The sequence below is a fragment of the Rhinopithecus roxellana genome, chromosome 13 (genome assembly GCF_007565055.1).
Source record: "Rhinopithecus roxellana isolate Shanxi Qingling chromosome 13, ASM756505v1, whole genome shotgun sequence".
NCBI classification, from domain to species: Eukaryota; Metazoa; Chordata; class Mammalia; order Primates; family Cercopithecidae; genus Rhinopithecus; species Rhinopithecus roxellana.
The window spans coordinates 24,000,044-24,020,351 of NC_044561.1; the positions used below are offsets into that span (position 1 = coordinate 24,000,044).

A 20,308-nucleotide genomic window follows, 5' to 3' on the forward strand; every position below is an offset into this window, starting at 1 on the left:
TTACTGAATTTTTTCTTTCTGCCTTGGCTCCAGTATGGCTTAGCACAGCACAACATCATTTGTCCTATTTATTTAAACATTTCTTTGTTTGTTTGTCATGGATTTTTTCCCACTAATCTAAAAAAGATTGCATTGAAACGTTATTGATCTTGGTTACTGTGTTTTTTGGCACCCCCTTGAGTTTTTGTGCTCAAGGACGATGCCTTGCTTACCTCACCCTGTTCCCGCCCTGCCAGGTGAGCCTTTTGCTCTCCATAGGGTGGCCCCACCACTCTGCCCCTTCCTTCTCTGTGTCTCCCCATCTGACAGGCGAGACCAGCAAGCCCACCCCGAGAGAAGTCATGATTTGTCCGTCCAGCCGGTGAGTCATGTGTGAGGACCAGAGTAGGGGGATCTCTCCACGTCACATCCGCCTGCTGCCCACATTGTCTCCTTTGCTGCTGTCTCCCTTCTCTCCTCCCATCTCCCTCCTTTTTAATTTTTTTTTTTTTTTTTTTTTCTTTTGAGGCCAGGCACAGTGGCTTATGCCTCTAATCCCAGCACTTTAGGAGGCCAAGGCAGGCAGATCACTTGAGGTCAGGAGTTGGAGACCAGCTTAGTCAACGTAATGAAACCCTGTCTCTACTAAAAATACAAAAAAATTAGCCGGTGTTGTGGCAAGTGCCTGTAATCCCAGCTACTCAGGAGGCTGAGGCAGGAGAATCACTTGAACCCGGGAGATGGTAGTTGCAGTGAGCTGAGATTGCTCCATTGCACTCCAGTCTGGGGGACAGACGGAGACTCTGTCTCCAAAAAATATTTTTTTTGAGACGAAGTCTCCCTCTGTCAACCAGGCCGGAGTACAGTGGTGTGATCGTGGCTCACTGCAGCCTTGACCTCCTGGGCCCAAGTGATCCTCTGGCCTCAGCCTCCCAAGTAGTTGGGACTACAGGAGCATGTCACCACACCTGGCTAATTTTTAATTTTTTGTAGAGACGGAGCCTTACTACGTTGCCCAGGCTGGTCTTCAACTCCAGAGCTCAAGCAACCCTCCCTCCTCAGCCTCCCGAAGTGCTGAGATTACAGACATGGGCCACGACGCCTGGCCCCATCTCTCTTCTTTGAGATGGCTCCCTGGGTCCCCCAGCAGCTATCACCTGGCCTCCAGCCCTTGTCGTTATAGGCATCCTATACCAAAGAGAGCCTGCGTCCCTCCCAGGTCACAACCAGACCAATGCTCACAATTTGCCACTGTTCCCAGGATAACTCCAAGCTCTTTACCTGGCATTCAAAGCCTGGCACAGTTTAGGGCTTGCCAGTCTCCTTTCCCCACTTTTCCTCCCCACCCCTGCTGATTTCTCATCAGTAGATTCAGACGGGAGCCACAGTTATTGAAGAGCTACAGGGCATTAGCCACAGCCCTCTGGTCTTTCCCTTGTTTAAGCCCCTATCTCACGTAATCCTCATAGCAGCATTGCTAGTAAGAATTATTGGGTCCATTTTACAGATGAGGAAACTCAGGCCCAGAGAGTGGAGGTGATGTTGCCAAGGGTCTGGGGCAGACGCCGGTGCACACCCGGGCTGGCTGGCGGCATGGGACTCTGTCCACCTGCCTGTGCCTCCCCTCATCCGCTGCAGATGTTTGCTTTCCCTCAGGGCCATGTGTACAGTGTCTGTGCCAGGGTCACCCCCACTTTGGTCCCTGATGGCCTTCACACTGCTAACTTAGTAGCCAAGGTCACATGCCAGTGTGTGATGCCAGCGTGGAGAGGAGCCTCGGTTCTTTTATAACAGTTGTCATCTCCTACCTACTTATATTTGGGTCTTGCTATGTTGATAGCCGCAGGCTGGGTCTCAAATTCCTGGGCTCAAGCTGTCTTCCTGCTTCAGCTTTGTGAGCAGCTGGGATCACAGGCGTGAGCTGCTGCTCCTGGCCACTTTTACTTCTTAAAATAAAATCAGAACATGCAAACGTGCTCCACAATATGCCATCAAGTGTTTCTGGTGCAAATCCCTACTGCTCTTATGTTTGATGGTGGAGCGAGGAAACAGGCAGGAATGGGAGGGAAGATGAGTCTAGACCCCTCTGAGGCAGGACCACAGATCCCTGGCCCCAACAGCCATAGATTTTGTGTTCATAATGGAGCCAGATGCTGGCAGCGATTCTTAATTGGGGTCCCAGGCTGCATTTGAGGGCCTAGGAATTTGGATGGGGGAAACATTACATCTTTTTTGACCCTAGTTTAACATCTCCTCCAGGTGACAACATAGGTGATAAATTACAGTAGTAGTGGCAGCACTTGCATCACCAATAGAAACTACACTTTTTTTTTGAGATGGAGTTTCGCTCTCGTCACCCAGGCTGGAGTGTGGTGACACAATCTCAGCTCACTGCAACCTCTGCCTCCTGGGTTCAAGCGATTCTCCTGCTTCAGCCTACCAAGTAGCTGGGATTACAGGCACCTGCCACTATGCCTGGCTAATTTTTCTTGTATTTTTAGTAGAGACGGAGTTTTACCATGTTGTCCAGGCTGGTCTTGAACTCCTGACCTCAGGTGATCCGCCCACCTCAGCCTCCCAAAGTGCTGGGATTACAGGCATGAGCCACTGTGCCTGGCCCATGTTTTTATATCACATTTTAGGTGCCACAGATGTGTCTGCTTATCACTGCATGCAGATGACAGTGATTATTCTGTCTGCTACTAGGTCTTCTTATTGATTGCTTTAATAAAAGGAGCAGATAGGTTACAGATAGTATTTCACAGCGTTTTTTGTAATCACATTCTCAGCCAAATGTTATTATATTGGTTTCCTTTTCATCCTCTATATTTTATTGTATTCCACTAAAAAGCGTTATTCTGGGAAGGGCCCATAGATTTCACCAGATGGTTGAAGGGATCCATGGCACAAAATGGTGGAAGAACCCATTAGACCTGGGTTCGAGTCCTGATACTGCCCCACACCTGCTGTGTGAGTGTGAGCAGCCCATTCCTGGCAGTGATTCTTAATTGGGGTCCCAGGCTGCATTTGGGGGCCTAGGAATTTGGATGGGGGGAAACATTACATATTTATTGACCCTAGTTTAACATCTCCTCCAGGTGACAACATAGGTGATAAACTACAGTAGTCGTGGAGCTGCCAGGTGCAGCAGGGTGGATCACCTGAGGTCAGGAGTTCGAGACCAGCCCATTCCCCCTCTGGATTTCTTATTCATGATCCAGCCAGAGAGGGGCTTTCTCCCCCGCAGGGTTGCCGTGGGAGGCCAGCAGTGGGAGTGGATGCCGCTTTGTTGTGGTGCCTGTCTGTTGGGTGTTATTAGGTCTTCTGGACAGGACGTGGCACTGGGTGCTCCAGCATGCCCTGAACGTGCTCCCACCGCCTCTTGCACACCCCAGTCTGTCTAGGCATCCATCCCACTGGGTTGCTTGTCTGCCGGCTCAATGGCCGTGACACTCATGGGCAGGCTGTGTCTGTCCTAGTAAATAATGGTACAGAATTGTAGCTGATGCCTCTGGGCTCACACTCTTTGTCAGCCTCACGACAGCTCCAGGAGGTAGATGCCATTTTCAGATTTATTTTGGAAATGTTAAACTTTATAACAGGTGAGTGAGGCTCAGAGACAAGAAGTCACTGGCTCAAGGCCGCTGGTGAGTGACCACACCAAGATCGCACCCTGCGTCTGTCCAACTTTAGGTCTACACTCCTGACCCCTGCACTCCACGGCGATTGTATTCCTGAGCCTGGCCCAGGTGGGAAGCCAGTAAACAGTTAGGCTGGTGCAAAAGTGATTGCGGTCTTTGATATTACTTTCAGTGGCAAAAACTGCATTACTTTTGCAGCAGCCTACTAGAACACTGAGTTCAGTACCCTAAGCGGTATTTCATAGAGAGGGGGCAAGGGGCGGCAGCGCTTGTTAAAATGTAGATGCCCTCAGCTCCACCTTGTCTCTTCCAAATCAGAATATTTGAGGGCAGGCCCCAGGGCATCTGCCTTCTAACAGTTTTGGGCTATTCAGAAGCACACCAAAGTTTAACCACCACCCTAAAGGGAAGGAATAACAGTCAGGTAGTAACAAAGCTCTGTTCTGAGTGCTTTATGTGAGTTTATTTATTTGTTTTGAGACAGAGTCTTGCTGTGTCACCCAGGCTGGAGTGCAGTGGTGCCATCTTGGCTCACTGCAACTTCCTCCTGGGTTCAAGCAATTCTTATGCTTCAGCCTCCCAAGTAGCTGGGATTACAGGCATTCACCACCACGCCTGGCTAATTTCTATATTTTTAGCAGAGACGGGGTTTCACCATGTTGGCCAGGCTGGTCTCGAACTCCTGACCCCAGGTGATCCGCCCACCTCAGCCTCCCAAAGTGCTGAGATTACAGGCATGAGCCACTGCAAGTTTATTTCATGTGCACAAGTGCTAATGGCCTCCCCATTTCATAGATGAGGAAAGTGAGGCACAGAGTAGTTAGATAACACCTCCCCACTGACCCCCAACCCAGGGCTGCATTGCTAGGAATCAGCCAGGTGTAGAGGATTCCTGCCCCTGTGTTCAGTCCCCCACCTCTGACAGCTTCTGGGCAGAGGAGTGGAGACGGGATCCCCTGGCAGCTGGGGGTGAGGGTTCAGGAAGCACCGGTCCCTGCAAGATCACGCTGGCCCTTTCCTGTTTGCCTTCTTTACCAGGCAGGGGCCCTCTGTGTTTCTGGGCAGGAAGTCCAGAGCAGGGGCTGTGCCAGGTGCCGGGGGCAAGACTGGGAGATGGTCCAGGAGTCTGAGCCAGGCACTACTCTGAGCAGCTGTCTGACCTGGGGCACACAGCTTCCCCATCTGTGTATGGGGTGGGGTCAAGATTTGGAAGAGGTAGTTAAGAGCTTGGTTCTGGCATCAGAGAGACCTGAGTTCCAGATCAAACTCAGCCAGTTACCATCTGTGTGATCTTCAGCAAGCACTTCACTTCTCTCAGCCTCAGTTTCTCCTTCTGTAAAATGTGGCTAATCATAATAGTGCCTATCCTCCAAGGCTGTCATTAGGGTCAAAATATATAGTTGGCTCTCTGTCTTCATGGGTTCTGCACGTGAGGATTCAGCCAACAGTGATCAAAAATATTCGGGAAAAAATGGGTGGTTGCATCTGTACTGAACATGAACAGGACTTTTTTTGTCGTGTGATTGTTCTCTAAACAATACGGTATAACAACTACCTACATAGCATTTACATTATATTAGGTAGTATAATTGATCTAGCACTGATTTAAAGTATATGGGAGGATATGTGTAGGTTATATGCAAATATTACATCATTTTATATAAGGGACTTGAACATCCTGTATTTTGGTATTCGAGGTGGATTCTGTAATCAATCCCCTATGATACCGAGGGGCGACTATATATAAAACTGCCAGCCAGGTGCAGTGGCTCATGCCTATAATCCCAGCACTTTGGGAGACTGAGGTGGGAGGATTAAACTCAGACCAGCCTGGGCAACATAGTGGGACCCCGTTTCCACAAAAATAAAAAATTAACTGGGCGTGGTGGCACTTGCCTGTAGTCCCTGCTACTTGGCAGGCTGGGGCGGACAGATCATTTGAGACCAGGAGTTTCAAGGCTGCAGTGAACAATGATCATGCCGCTGTACTCCAGCTTTGGAGACAGAAGGAGATCCTGTCTCTTTAAAAAAAAAAAAAAAAAAAAAAAGACTGCCAGGCATACACAAGCCTCTCTGCTAGTCCTTACGTGGCAACAGACAGGATGCTGGATGATTCCCCATGCATGAGTGTGCACTTCTTTTTCTTTTCAATCAACTGTTTGTTTTCCCGAATTGTACATTTTTCTCTTACCAAAGGCTGGCCACCTGGGTCCTCCCACAGTCCCTACTGAGATAAGTCCCAGAACCAAACTGGCTTCCACCTCGGCTCCCTGTATTTGTGCTCTGTGAGTTTGCCCAGGTTGCACTGAGGGCAGGTGCTACTGATCGTGCCTTTTTTTTTTTTTTTTTTTTAAGATGGAGTTTCGCTCTTGTCACCCAGGCTGGAGTGCAATGGCATAATCTCGGCTCACTGTGACCTCCGCCTCCCGGGTTCAAGCGCTTCTCCTGCCTCAGCCTCTCGAGGAGCTGGGACTACAGGCACCCGCCACCACACCCGGCTAATTTTTGTATTTTTAGTAGAGATGGAGTATCACCATGTTGGCCAGGCTGGTCTCGAACTCCTGACCTCAGGTAATCCGCCTGTCTTGGCCTCCCAAAGTGCTGGGATTACAGGCATGAGCCACTGAGCCTGGCTGATAGTGTCTTTTCATAATATAGACAAGGGGGCTGGCAAACTATGCCCACGGGACAAATCTAGCTCACCGCCTGTTTTTGTAACTAGTCTTATCGGAACATAGCCACATGTCTTCATGTATGTGTCATCTTGGTTGTTTGCATTATAGTTGCAAAGTCGCATTGGAGCTCTTGTGGTCCACAGAGCCAAAAACATGGGTTTTATGGCTTCACAGAAGCTTGCCCACCCCCAAGAGAGCTGATAAAGCAGGATCGTCGAAAGTTGGGGAAACAGTTTGGGTTCTGGCATCAGATAGCCTGACTCAGTTCAGGCTCAATCAGTTACCATCTGTGTGACCTCCAACAAAGCATTTCACCTCTCTAAGCCTAAGTTTCCCCTTCTGTAAAACGTGACTAATAATACTGCCCACCCTCCAGGGTTGTCATTGAGAGTCAAAATGTACAGGGCCAACTGTGCATTTTTGACTCTAATGATGAAGAACAGGGAAAAGAAGTCACTCCTGACCCCACCTGACTGGACCACACATTCCTTAGTTTGTGTATGTCCCTGCCAGTCTTTATCCATGTGCTGTAATGATTGATCATAACATAAAAAGGCAGCCAGGCGGCCAGGTGCGGTGGCTCATGCCTGTAATCCCAGCACTTGGGAAACCGAGGCGGGTGGATCACAAGGTCAGGAGATCGAGACCATCCTGGCTAACATGGTGAAACCCTGTCTCTACTAAAAATACAAAAAATTAGCTGAGTGTGGTGGCGGACACCTGTAGTCCCAGCTATTCGGGAGGCTAAGGCAGGAGAATGGCGTGAACCTGGGAGGCGGAGCTTGCAGTGAGCCGAGATTGTGCCACTGCACTCCAGCCTGGGCGACAGAGCGAGACTCCATCTCAAAAAAAAAAAAAAAAAAAAGGCGGCCAGGCATAGTGGCCCATGCCTGTGATCCCAGCACTTTGAGAGGCCCAGGCAGGAGGATTACTTGAGCCCAGGAGTTTGAGACCAGCTTGGACAATGTATTAAGACCCCGTTTCTACAAAAAAATAAAACGTTAGCCGGGCATGGTGGCGCACTAGCTACTTGGGAGGCTGAGATGGGAGAATTCTCTTGAGTCCAGGTGTTTGAGGCTGCAGTGAGCCATGATTGCACCACTGTATTCTAGCTTGGGGAACTGAGCAAGACCCTGTCTCAAAAAAAAAAAAAAAAAAAAAAAAAAAAAAAGAAAAGAGAAAAGAAAAGGAAAAAATTAAATGGTAATAATTTTCTCATGCTGGCTCTGCCTGGCTTGATGGAAGTTACATAGTTCCCATGGCACTCTTCCAGGTATTATTCTGATTTCTCAGATGAGAACACGGAGGCTCAGAGAGCTGCCCTAGATTGACCCAGGACACCCAGCCTCTGAGTGAGGGAGCCAGGATGTGACCCCCAGCCTCATCAGTCCCCACCCCCGGCTAGTCCCTAACAGAGTGCTGAACTGGGCCTCTAAGTGGGAGGCTGGGACAGTGTGTGGGACCCTGCTTTGATGGTTTTAGGTGAAAAAATGCAAAACAAGACAGGGAGGAGAGCACAGGCTCTGGAAAGAGAGAGACTTGGGTTTTCCTTCTAGCTCCCCTGCCTACCAGCTTGCATGGCCTTGGGCTGGTCTCTCTACATCTCTAAGCCCCAGGAAATGGATGGTTTAATAAGGGAGGGTCAAATAGGGACAATGGTTAAGACAAAATGCAATGATATATGTAAAACTCTTAGCTCAGTGCCTGCTATATAATAAGTGCTCTAAGTCTGAACTAATGTTTTTATTTGTTTGTTTGTTTTTTGTTTTGTTTTGTTTTTTGTTTTTGTTTTTTTTAGGCAGAATCTCTGTCTGTCACCCAGATTGGAGTACAGCAGTGTGATCTTGGCTCACTGCAACCTCTGCCTCCCAGGCTCAAGCCATCCTCCCACCTCAGCCTCCCAAGTAGCTGGGACTATAGGTGTATATCATTACACCCAGCTAATTTGTGTAGAGACAGGGTTTCGTCTTATTGTCCAGGATGGTCGTAAACTCCTTTCCTCTAGCAATCCATCCCCCTTAGCCTCCCAAAGTGCCGGGATTATAGGCATGAGCCACCGTGCCTGGCGTGAGCCCCTGTGCCCGGCCTGAGCTAATATATTTTTTTTTTTTTTTTTTTTTTTTTTTTTTTTTGAGACGGAGTCTCACTCTGTCGCCGGGGCTGGAGTGCAGTGGCCGGATCTCAGCTCACTGCAAGCTCCGCCTCCCGGGTTCACGCCATTCTCCTGCCTCAGCCTCCCGAGTAGCTGGGACTACAGGCGCCCGCCACCTCGCCCGGCTAGTTTTTTGTATTTTTTAGTAGAGACGGGGTTTCACAGTGTTAGCCAGGATGGTCTCGATCTCCTGACCTCGTGATCCGCCCGTCTCGGCCTCCCAAAGTGCTGGGATTACAGGCTTGAGCCACCGCGCCCGGCCGAGAGCTAATATTTTTAAGGCTGCATGCCAGCCTCCCTGCCCTTCTTCCCTCTTGAACCACTCTGCATGCTTTTTATGCTCAAGCAGTGTCCAGAGCTTCAGAATTATTTTTTCCTTACTCTCACCCCTTTGAACTCTGGAGGGCTTTCTTGGCTGGCTTCCCCCTGTAATAGGTCAGAGGTCCCTGATCCCCAGGGACCCTGCCCAAGAGACCTGCATCTCCCAGCTCTGCAGAAGGTTGGGGCGTGGTGGGTGGGAGGTGGTGTGGTCAGCGTGGTCCGGTAGGGTTGGGAATAGCCATGGCAATGGAATGTTGGAAGCTGGTTCCCATGGGGAGGAATCGCAGGGCTGATGGCTGAGCCTGAGCACGTGGGCCCTGGGCCCTGCTCCAGGGCCACTCTGTAAGTGCAGTGACCTCCCGAGCCGGCTTTGTGCGCTGCCAGCTCCTTGCTGTTGTCCCCTCCCTGCCCCCCTGCTGCTTTTCTCTTGGGAACCTCCTGATCTGCTGAGCTGGGAGAAATGATGATTTAGAAAGTTCATATAGATTTGAGCCAAAACTTAGTGTGGTCTCAGTGCAGATGTCACCCCCTTCTTTCCTTCTTTAGCCCCTGTGGAATGTCTCCACCTCTCATCATGGGCATTTGCTTCCGAGCCTTTATCACTGGTGTCATTGTCTCACACACTGGTTTCTTGGCTCCCCACTGGAATGTCAGCTCTATGAAGGCAAGGACCTTTGTCTGCTGCCTTTGATGTATCCCAGTATCTTGAGCAGGGCCCTGCACATGGTACTTGCTCAGTAAACATTGGTGGAATGAATAAATCTGAGTCTAAGGGGATCTCTTAGATTGATCAGCCCCTTCCCTTCCAGGGGCTTTTCAGGGTCAATGGAAAGCGGGAGCAAAGTCCCCTCCCATGGTCTCCTGCTGCCCGTTTTTTTTGTTGTTGTTGTGTTTTGAGATGGAGTCTTGCTCTGTCACCCAGGCTGGAGTGCAGTGGTGCGATCTTGGCTCACTGCAACCTCTGCGTCCCAGGTTCAAGCGATTCTCTTGCCTCAGCCTCCCAAGTAGCTGGGAGCTCCCAGGTGCATTCCACCACACCCGGCTAATTATTATTATTATTATTATTATTATTATTATTATTATTATTATTATTGTGTTTTTAGTAGAGAGGAGATTTCACCGTGTTAGCCAGGATGGTCTTGATCTCCTGAGTTCGTGATCCGCCTGCCTTGGCCTCCCAAAGTGCTGGGATTACAGGTGTGAGTCACCACACCTGGTGAAATGAAACCCTGCTATTTCCAACAACCAGCTGATTCTGGCTTAATCTGATTTTTTTTTTTAATTTTTTATTTTTGAGATGGAGTTTTGCTCTGTCGCCCAGGCTGGAGTACGGTGGCGCGATCTCGGCTCACTGCAACCTCTGCCTCCCGGGTTCAAGCGATTCCCCTGCCTCAGCTTCCTGAGTAGCTGGGATTACAGCCACATGCCACCATGCCCAGCTAATTTTTTGTATTTTAGTACAGATGAGATTTCACTGTGTTGGCCAGGATGGTCTCGATCTCCTGACCTCGTGATCCGCCCACCTTGGCCTCACAAAGTGCTGGGATTACAGACGTGAGCCACTGTGCCTGGCTGCTGCTCCTGTTTTATGAGCCGCATGACACCATGCTAGGGATGACACCTTGAAGACAGAACCGCATTCAGAAACTGGCCTTTCCTCTTACTAGTTGTGTGGCTTCTGCTAATCACTCCGTCTCTTGGAGCTTCAATTTCTTCACTTCTCAGATGGGGATAAAAATCCCCACCGTACAAGGATTTGCTGAAAACAAAAGCCAGCAGGCAGGTAGCCCTTGCTCTGGGCCAGGTGCTGTTCCAACATGCCCTGATTTATTTGTACTTCCCAGCACTCCTACAAGACTAGTTTCTCATTTGCATGGGGCACATTTCCAAGTGCCCTTCTAGGAGGCGTTACAGGTTGCCTATCCCTTTATCTGAAATGCTTGGGACCAGAAAGGTTTTGGATTTCAGAATTTTTTTTTTCTTTTGAGGCCAGGGTCTCCCTCTGACACCCAGCCTGGAGTGCAGTGGCATGATCATGGCTCGCTTTAACCTTGACCTCCTTGGTTCAAGTAATCCTCCTGCCTCAGCATCCCAATTAGCTGGGACTACAGGCAAGCACCACCACACCTGGCTAATTAAAAAAAAGTTTTTTTTGTAGTGATGGGGTCTCACTTTGTTGCCCAGACTGGTCTCAAACTCCTGGGCTCAAGCGATCCTCCTGCCTCAGCCCTCAAAGTGCTGGGATTACAGGCATGAGCTACCACACCTAGCTTGAATTTTTTCCGAGTTTGGAATATTTGCATTATACTGATCAGTTCAGCGTCCCTACTCCAAAATGCTCTACTGAGCATTTTCTTTCCTTTCTTTCCTTCCTTCCATTCTCTCTTTCTCTTTCTTTCTCTCTTTATCTCTCTCTCTTTCTCCCTTTCTCTTTCTTCTTCCTTCCTTGCTTTTCTTTCTTCTTTTCTTTCCTTTTCCCTTTCCTTTTCTTTCATTTTCCTTTCCTTTCCTTTCCTTTCCTTTCCCCTTTCCTTTCCTTTCCTTTCCTTCCCTTTCCTTTCCCCTTTCCTTCCCTTCCCCCCCTTCCCCTTCCCCTCCCCCTCCCCCTTCCCCTTCCCCTCCCCCTCCCCCTTCCCCTCCCCCTTCCCCTCCCCCTTCCCTCCCCCTTCCCTCCCCTCCCCTCCCCCTTCCCCTCCCCTCCCCTCCCCCTTCCCCTCCCCCTCCCCCTTCCCCTCCCCCTCCCCCTCCCCCTCCCCCCTTCCCCTCCCCCTCCCCCTCCCCCCTTCCCCTCCCCCTCCCCCTCCCCCCTTCCCCTCCCCCTCCCCCTCCCCCCTTCCCCTCCCCCTTCCCCCCTTCCCCTCCCCCTTCCCCCCTTCCCTTTCCTTTCGAGATGGGGTCTCGCTGTATTAATAGCCCAGGCTGCTCTTGAACTCCTGAGCTTAAGTGATTCTCCCACCTCAGCTTCCCAAAGTGCTGGGATTACAGGTGTGAACCACCATGCCCACACCTGATGAGCGTTTTCTGTGAGCATCATGTCGGCACTCCACAAGTTTTGGATTTTGGAGCATTTCAGATTTTGAAATTCTGCATTAGGGCTACTTGACCTGTATTATCCTCCCCATTTTACCGATGAGAAAACCAAGTTTCAGAGAGGCTAAGTGACTTGCCAAGGTCCTTCAGCCAGTAGCCTGTGCAGCAGGATTTTGAACCCAAGCAGTCTGGGCCCATAACATGTACGGTGTACAATTCAAAAAATACTAGTCGTTTTATTATTTTATCATGTGGAAAGACAATAAGATGACACCATCAAGTTATGTTTTTAGGAGAAAAATATCACCTACCACCCAAATACCACCCCTGGTAGCAATGTTTTTTGTTTGTTTGTCTGTTTTAAGGCAGTCTCACTCTGTCATCCAAGCTGGAGTGCAGTGGCTTGATCATAGCTCACTGCAGCCTCAACCTCCTGGGCTCAAGCAATCCCCCCACCTTGACCTCCTGAGCAGCTGGGACTACAGGCGTGCACCACCCCATGCCTGGTTACCTGGTAGCAGTTGAGTCTTATTTCCTTCTTGGCTTTTTTCTTAAGTGTGGTTTCTATTTGTTGGCGATTTTGCTTTGTGGTAGAGTCATGTTCACCCTGCACCCACATGGGCCTTTCTTAGCTTAAAATGGAGAACATGGCTCCACCTGCCTGATGGGGTTGATGTGAGGATGAAACCAGGTAGGGCATGGAAAGCCCTTGCTTTGGTGTTAAATACACAGGGGTGCTGTGTATTTAATATATTCCTCCTGCAAAAAAAGGAGGGGCTGGGTGCAGTGGCCCACATGTGAAGTCCCAGCACTGTGGGAGGCACAGGCAAGAGGATCACTTGAGCCCAGGAGTTTGAGACCACATAGTTTGGGCAACATAGCGGGACCCCATCTCTACACAAAAATACAAATATTAGCCAGGCATGGTGGCATGCACCTGTAGTCCTGGATATTTGGGAGGCAGAGATGGGAGGATCGCCTGAACCCAAGGAAGTCAAGGCTGCAGTGAGCCAAGATCATGCCACTGCACTCCAGCCTGGGCTGGACAGAGTGAGACCCCCTCTCAACAACAACCACAACAACAACAACAACAAAAAAGGAGAGCTCTTTGACTCCCACCCCTTCCTCTCATTTGCCCTCTAATCAGTGCTGCCTAGCAGAACACTGCAGTGATGGGAATGTTCTGTGCAGAGGTCAGCAAATTTCTATAAATGTCCAGATAGTAAATGTTTCCAATTTTGTGGTGTTTATGTGGTTTCTGTTGCTGTTGCTCCTCCTCCTCTCTCTCCTCTTCCTCCTCCCTTCACCCTCTTCCCTTGATAAAACTTACAAACCATTCTTAGTTCAAGGGTGCTTTGAAAACAGGCCCTGGGTTGGATTGGGCCATCATTTGCCCGCCCCCTCCTAAATGTGCACTGTCTGGTACAGTAGCCACTGGTCACGTGTGACTTCTGGGCACTTGCAGTGTGGCTAGTGCAGATGAGAAGCTGGATTCTTAATTGTATTTAATGTTACCTAAGGTGAGTTTAAATAGTTATGTGTGGCTGGTAGCTGCATGTTGGATACACAGCTCCAAGTGACTGACAGCCCTGTCCCATTGCTCTGAAAGGGCCTGTGTTCCCTGGAGGGGGATGGCTGGGCTCGTGGGCCGTGGGAGCTGCCTGGCTGGCAGGCCTCTTGGGCTCGCTGGCATTTCAAGAGCTGTGTGAGGGCAGCTGGGCGAGCCATCCTGCCTCTGGAAGAGCTTCAAGCGCCTGCTTGCTAATTGGTTTTATTTATGCCAAGGGAGCAGGCCTCACATCATTGGCCGCCCATGTTCCAGGAGTACCAGGGCTTGAGTGTCTGTAGTTTGGGGGTGGCCTGCTGGGGGGGTCTGGTTGCTGTGGTTACACCTTGTTTCCCTTTTCCATCTGGGTTTAGATGTCCTCATTGGCCTGATATTTCAGGAACAGGAAAATGGTATGGAGAAAAGGAGTGAGTGAATAGGAAGGAATGGAGGACCAAGAAATGCAGTCAACAGCCTGCAGCCTGTTTATTGCCGTCATGGCATAAATAATAAAAGCTGAGTTTGTTTGCTTGTTTGTTTTCTTTTCTTTTCTTTTTTTTTTTTTTTTGAGACACGGTCTTGCTGTGTTGCCCAGACTAGTGCAGTGGCACAATCACAGCTCGCTGCAACTGTGACCTCCTGGGCTTAAGCAATCCTCCCATCTCAGCCTCCCAAGTAGCTGGGGCTATAGGCGTGTACCATCACCTGGATAATTTTTTATTTTTTGTAGAGACTGGGTCTCCCCCTGTTGCCGAGGCTGGGTCTCGAACTCCTGGGCTCAAGCGATCCTCCCGCCTCTGCCTTCCAAAGTGCTGGGATCACAGGCATGAGCCACCATGAGAAGCCTGGCTGAGATTTAAAAAGCTGAGATTTCAAAGTGTTGTTACCCTGGTTAAAACCTCCTGTTTATAGAATAGGAGAAGTCTCAGAGGAGGGATGTATATAGTCAAGGAGTTGGCCAACTCCAGAGCTGCATTCCAAGTCACCCCTACCTCCTGAAACAGGACTGACAGGCGGGAGGTTTAGCTTCAGACTCAGTATGTGAGTCTGTAAAGTGATTTCTCCTTGTGGGCCTCAGTTGTCCCATCTGTAAAATGGGGAAAGGTATGAATTGGACTAAAAGTATTCTCTACCCTAAGTGGTAAGATATATACACACACACACATATATATACACACACACACACATATATACACACACATATATGTGTGTGTGTGTGTATATATATATATATATATACACCCTGCCCTAAAGCTACAATGATCCCCTTGATTCCACTTTGGCCTGATTCTGGCTACATGCCAGGACTCATCATGGACACAGCCTCGTTCCTATAACATGGGAGATTAAGTGTTAGGAAGGTCTGGATGGTGAAACTCCTTTCATCCATTCCTTGGGTAAGTTGCTCTTCCTCTTGGTGTCGTGCTTTCTCATCTGTAAAATTGGGATCATCACACTTTCCTTTTATTGGGGTTTAAATGACACAGGTATTTGCGTGGTAGGCATTTGGTCAGTGTTAGGTGGTGATAGTAGGATGTTGTGTTCAATTCCAGGAGGCAGCATATTCATTGTAGGCTGGGCACATGGTACCATTTGGAATTATGCAGTCCACAACCTGATCAGCCATACCCAGCCATCTCAGGTGGCAATAGCGGTGTGTCATGGTGGTGGTGGTTGCTTATTGTTATATTTACTTTTCCTGGAGTCCAAGGTCCCTAGGCCAAGAGGAGGGGAGAGGCCTGGTTGGCATAAGCCAGGGGCTCCCTAAGGTAGCAGTGCCTTAGCTCAGACTTCACCTCACACCTCTCTGCCTGAGGAGTGAGCCAGGTCATTCCCTGTAGGAGCAGGTAAGTTGAGACTCCAGCTGTTGTATCTTGAGCTGAAGCGGCCTCCCCTGCATTCCAGAGTCCTTCTCCCAAATGTCCCTGTCTGGTGTTCTTGAGATCCTAAACCCTCACTCTGCCTCTTTGAAGGGGTCAGGGACTTGGCCTCTCTCCACAGTGCCCATCCCTGATGCAATATCTCCTTTGCCTCTCCAGGGCTCTGCCAGTAGACAGCCTTGGCACACAGGCACAAGAGCTGGAGCCCAGAGATGAGAGTGCCCACAGGAGGTAAGTACACCCAGAAGGAACTTCCCCTGGAGTCCTGGCCCCTCCTGAGATCACCCTCCAAAAGTCCCCTCCATGCCCCCAGCCTCCATGATTGGGCACCTGGGCAAGCTCCCCTGGCTGGTTTTCACCTTTCTCTTCAGCCAGCAGGTTGGAAATCTGGTACTAGAAAAAGCCGCATCCCAGCAAGCACCATAGAGAGACGAGCATCTTCTTTGTCTCTTAGGAAGACGATTCTCCAGGTGATAGGAGAGAGAAGGCTGAGTCCCGAAGTGGGCGTGGGACTTGCCCGGTGTCACGGAGCAGATGCAAGGCATAGCCAGAACCCAGACCCTCTTGTGTCCCGTTCTGCTGACGTTAGTGTTTTGGGTATGCTTTCTCAGCACCCCACAGGAGATCCTTGGCCTTCCGAATAGCTTCCTTGAGAAAAGGGTATTATTATTCCTTTTCTGGAGAAGAAAGTAGAAGCTCAGAGAAGTGATATCTTTTGTCCAGATCACCAGATGGCAAGTGGCAGAAGCGAGATTTGAACCTGGGAGTGTAGTACTCCAAGTTGGAAGCCCTCACCCATCATCCTCAAGAGGATGCCAGGACGCCTCCCTTGCCAGGGTCCAATAGGGTGATGAGGGGGTTGGGCAGGCCTAGTTCCCTGGGCTGGGCCCTCTAGCTCCTCCCAGAGTGGGGTCCCTAGCTCTGGGTAACCAGGAAGCTACTTTCTGCTTTGTGGGTTCCAGGCTGCTTTCTGTGTCCCAAGTCACCCTGCTTTTTCTTTTTAAGCCATCCTGCAGGTCGTTGCTGTCTTCTGCTCACTTCTGACTTGCCTGCTTTGAGCTATTTTCTTCAGCCTTGGCCTGGTCTGATCAAGGACTGCCACTCTGGCCGTGCAACCTTGGGCAAGCTGCTTCATCGCTTTGAGCTTAGATATTGCAGGGAAAATGCTTTAGCAGAGTTCATGCTCCATAAGTGCAAATGCCTTTGCTTGAACATAGAATGCTGAAGCTGGCCGGGTGCATTGGCTCACACCTGGAATCCCAGTACTTTGGGAGGCCGAGGCGGGCAGATCACCTGAGGTCAGGAGTTCGAGACCAACCTGCCTAACATGGTGAAACCCCATCTCTACTAAAAATACAAAAAAAATTAGCCAAGGTGGGGACGCTGTCACTGAAATCCTAATAACTGACAGAATTCTAGTCAGAGGTCTCGGGAGAATTTCACTGAGCTTCTGGTGAAGAGAAGGGGTCATTGCAGGGATTTCTGAATGGCCTCATGTCCTGTTCAGCCTGCCTCCCCCCAGGAAGTAGCCCTGAAATAGCTTTCCCCATCGCAGACCCTGAATCGAGGGTACAAATGAAGCCCCAACCTCTTCAGCAGAACTTCATCAGCACGTTTTTCTGAAGAGAGGGAAATTAACCAAGGCACAGAGAGGCCGGTGACCCCAGCCTGAGATCCATCTCTGCTTTGTCAGCTGCTTCTCACATTTTCACAGCAGCCTCTGAGGTCAGTGGATCCACCCTGATTTTGCAGCTGAAGAGACTGTGGCTAAGATGGGGGAAGTGACTCTCCCAAGCCACACGGCCAGGAAGTCCTAGTCTCTTAGCAGTTTCCACCCCAGGCCTGAGACTGTGTTCCCTCCCCTTTGATGGTTATTTTCCACTTGCTATAGCCTAAGAGGGCCCAGGCAGCCCAAGCCCTTGCAGGTGGATAGGCCCAACCGCAGACTGGGCCCTTGGGTGGTTTTGGGTGGAACCTCACATCCAAAGAGGCATGCTGTCTTCCCACGGGCTTCCACCAGACCCTCCGTTCACTAAGTCACTCTCAGTTCCCCAATCGTGCTGCGTCCTTTCCTGCCTGTGGCTCTGCACTGGCTATTCCCTTTGCTGGGAACATCCTTCTTTCCCTTCTCCACCTGCCTGTTTCCTACCCACCGCTCAAAATTCTGCATGAAGGCTACCTCCTGCAGGAGGCCTTCCCTCACCTAGGCAGGTAGAACCCATCAGTCTCTATCAGGCACAGGTCCATAGTAAGAGTAGACTTGGGAGGCTGAGGCTCCCAGCACATAGCGGGTGCCCATTACATGTTGGAATAAGTAAATAACCAATGATTATGGTAGAAATCACTAATAATCTTGGGCCAGATGGGGTAGCTCATGCCTGTAATCCCATCATTTTGGGAGGCCGAGGTGGGAGGATCACTTGAGGCCAGTAGTTTGAGACCAGCCTGGGTCACAGAGTGAGACTTTTTCTCTACAGAAAAAAAAAAAAAAGAAAGAAAAGAAAAGAAATTGCTAATATTCTTTCCATTGCTCCCTGTGTGCTGGGCACCTCCTTCAATATTTTCCATATTGAGGGTTGCTTACTACTCATAACAGCCCTTTGAGGTTGACACTCTTAGGCCCATTTTCTAGATGAGGCTCAGAGGAGTCCCTTGCCCAGGCTCATTCAGCCGAGAAGTGGCAGAGCTGGGATTTGAAACCCGGCCTACCTGACTCCTTGAATGACCAGAGACCTCAGCCCTCACTTTGCTTCTGGAAAGAGGTAAGAGGGGCAGTCAGGGAAACTAAGCCTCGGAAACACAGCAAGGGTGAGGCAGAGAATGGCTGGGGCAATCTGAGATTGGCTGAGTGTCCCTCCAGGGCCAGGGTCTGCACCGTCTGCATTGGCCTCAGGTTGCAAAATCAGGGGATTTTGGGGGTGATCTGGGAAGGAAGGCAGATCTGTCACTGAGGGATGCGACAGAGAGTGTGGCCTTGCTTTTTAAAATGAGCCCTTACCTGAAAAATTGCCACTGAAGTCTGATCTTCTTTATCAGCAACTCCTGGGAGGGGCGAGGAGCTCAGGCTCAGGAGCATCATTCTGTCCTAAGTTGTCCTCTCCCTTCCTTCCCCAATCATCCTTAAAGGTCCAGCACCCCTGAGCCTACCCAGGACATGGGCAGGAGCCTCCTGCATGGCCTCCTGATCTCCATCCTCACCCCTCAGGGGCTGTCTATAGAGTGAGTCCAGCTCCTTCCCCTGTTCCTGAGGACCTGCCTGGCCTCACCCCATCTTTCCCACTCCCCCTCTAGCCCCAGCAGTCTCCTCTCAATTTTTTTTTTTTTTAATTGTTTTGAGACAGGGTCTTGCTCTGTGGCCTAGGTTGGGGTGCAGTGGCCCAGTCATAGCTCACTGCAGCCTTGACTTCCCAGGCTCAAGTGATCCTCCCATCTCAGCCTCTCAAGTAGCCAGGACTGCAGGCAGGCACTACCATGCCCACAGAGACAAGGTCTCACTGAGTTGCCCAGGCTGGTCTCAAGCTCCTGGCCTCAAGTGATACTCCCACCTTGGCCTCCCAAAATACTGAGATTACAGATGTGAGCCGCCACTCTCAGCCTCAAGTTCTTGAAGACCCCACACTCTTTCTCATCTGAGGGCCTTTGCACTCTCTGTTCTCTCTGCTTGTAACACCCTCGCCACATGCAAAGGCATGGCCGGCTCCTTCTCATCCTGGTCTTGGCTTGGATGACACCTCCTTCAGGAAGGCTCCCCTGACTACCTTCCTCCTTCCCCTCCTTGGTTCCTCTCGCAGTGTCCTGTTCATTTCTTTGAAACAGTTACCACGGTTTGTCCATACCTTGTGTATTATCTGCTTCTCCTGCTAGGACCTAAGCTCCTTGAGGTCAGAGTCCTGGCTGTCTTGTCCATTGTCCTGTTTCCAGCACCAAACACAGTGCCTGGCACTTTAGTGAATGAAGAATAAATGACGGAATGATGATCCTGGAAGAAGTGTAGACCAGGATATGCTCAGCCTTCTCCTGAAAAATGTTTTCCATTGAGGCAGAGTGGTGATTTAAAGCAGAGCTGGCTGGTCTGGGTTTGAACCATGGACCCCGGTTTGGCTGCTTCCCAGCTGGGCAACCGAGCAACTTTTCTGTACCTTAGTTTCTGCTCTCTACAATGATGATTTCATAGCACTTAATCTGTGCCAGGCTCTGCTCATTCAGGCTCTGCTCATTTTGAGACAGGGTCTTGCTCTGTGGCCTAGGTTGGAGTATAGTGGCCCAATCATAGCTTACTGCAGCCTTGACTTCCCAGGCTCAAGTGATCCTCCCATCTCAGCCTCTCAAGTAGCCTCTCAAGGCGCATTCCAGAAATATTTATTGAGCAACTACTAGGTGTCGGGCACTGTGCTAAGAGTTGAGGGGTACAGCAGTGAACAAAACCAGCAAAACTCACTGCCCTCATGGAGCAGACATGCTGGAATCTGACATTATATATTTTGATAGTAAATTTTATAATAATGGTTACTGTCTCCGTTGATCCAATGAAACAGCTGAGGGATTAAGGAACCTGCCAAGGTCCCACAGCTAGGAAGTGGAGAGAAGGATTTGAACTTAGGCTGTCAGGCTGTAGCATCCCTTGGGTTGATAACAGTACCTGCCTTCCTAAGGTTGTTGGAAGATCCCATGAGTTAAGATAGGTAAAGTGGCTGGGCACTGTGGCTCGCCCCTGTAATCCCAGCACTTTGGAAAGCCGAGGTGGGAGGATTGCTTGAAGCAAGACCCTGTTTCTAAAAATTAGCCAGGTGTGGTGGTGTGTGCCTGTAGTCCCAGGTACTTGGGAGGCTGAGGCAGAGGATTGCTTGAGCCCAGGAGTCCGGAGTCCGAGGCCGCAGTGAGCTGTGATCTCACCACTCAATGCACTCCAGCATTAAAAAAAAAAGACCGGATGGCTCATACCAGGAATCCCATCACTTTGGGTAGGAGGTAGGATCACCCAAGCCCACGAGTTCAAGAGCAGCCTGGGCAACATGGTGAGACCCCATCTCTTTAAAAAAACAAAAAAAAATTTTAAAAAGTGCCCAGTAGGGTGCCAGGCACAC

At 50.0% G+C, this 20,308-nt stretch overlaps 1 protein-coding gene across 5 annotated transcripts in view; it reads left to right on the forward strand.

The window, feature by feature from the left end:
• TPST2 (tyrosylprotein sulfotransferase 2) overlaps window positions 1-20,308 on the forward strand; it is a 64,315-nt gene that overhangs the window by 29,944 nt on the left and 14,063 nt on the right. For 4 of the 5 annotated variants that reach the window (XM_010375581.1, XM_030914931.1, XM_010375580.2 and 1 more), the window contains exon 2: window positions 15,384-15,455. The gene's annotated coding sequence lies outside the window, so the exon portion shown is untranslated. Of the gene's footprint in view, window positions 1-15,383; window positions 15,456-16,779; window positions 16,950-20,308 lie in introns of all 5 variants that reach the window. The other variant, XM_030914933.1, reaches the window with a different exon arrangement.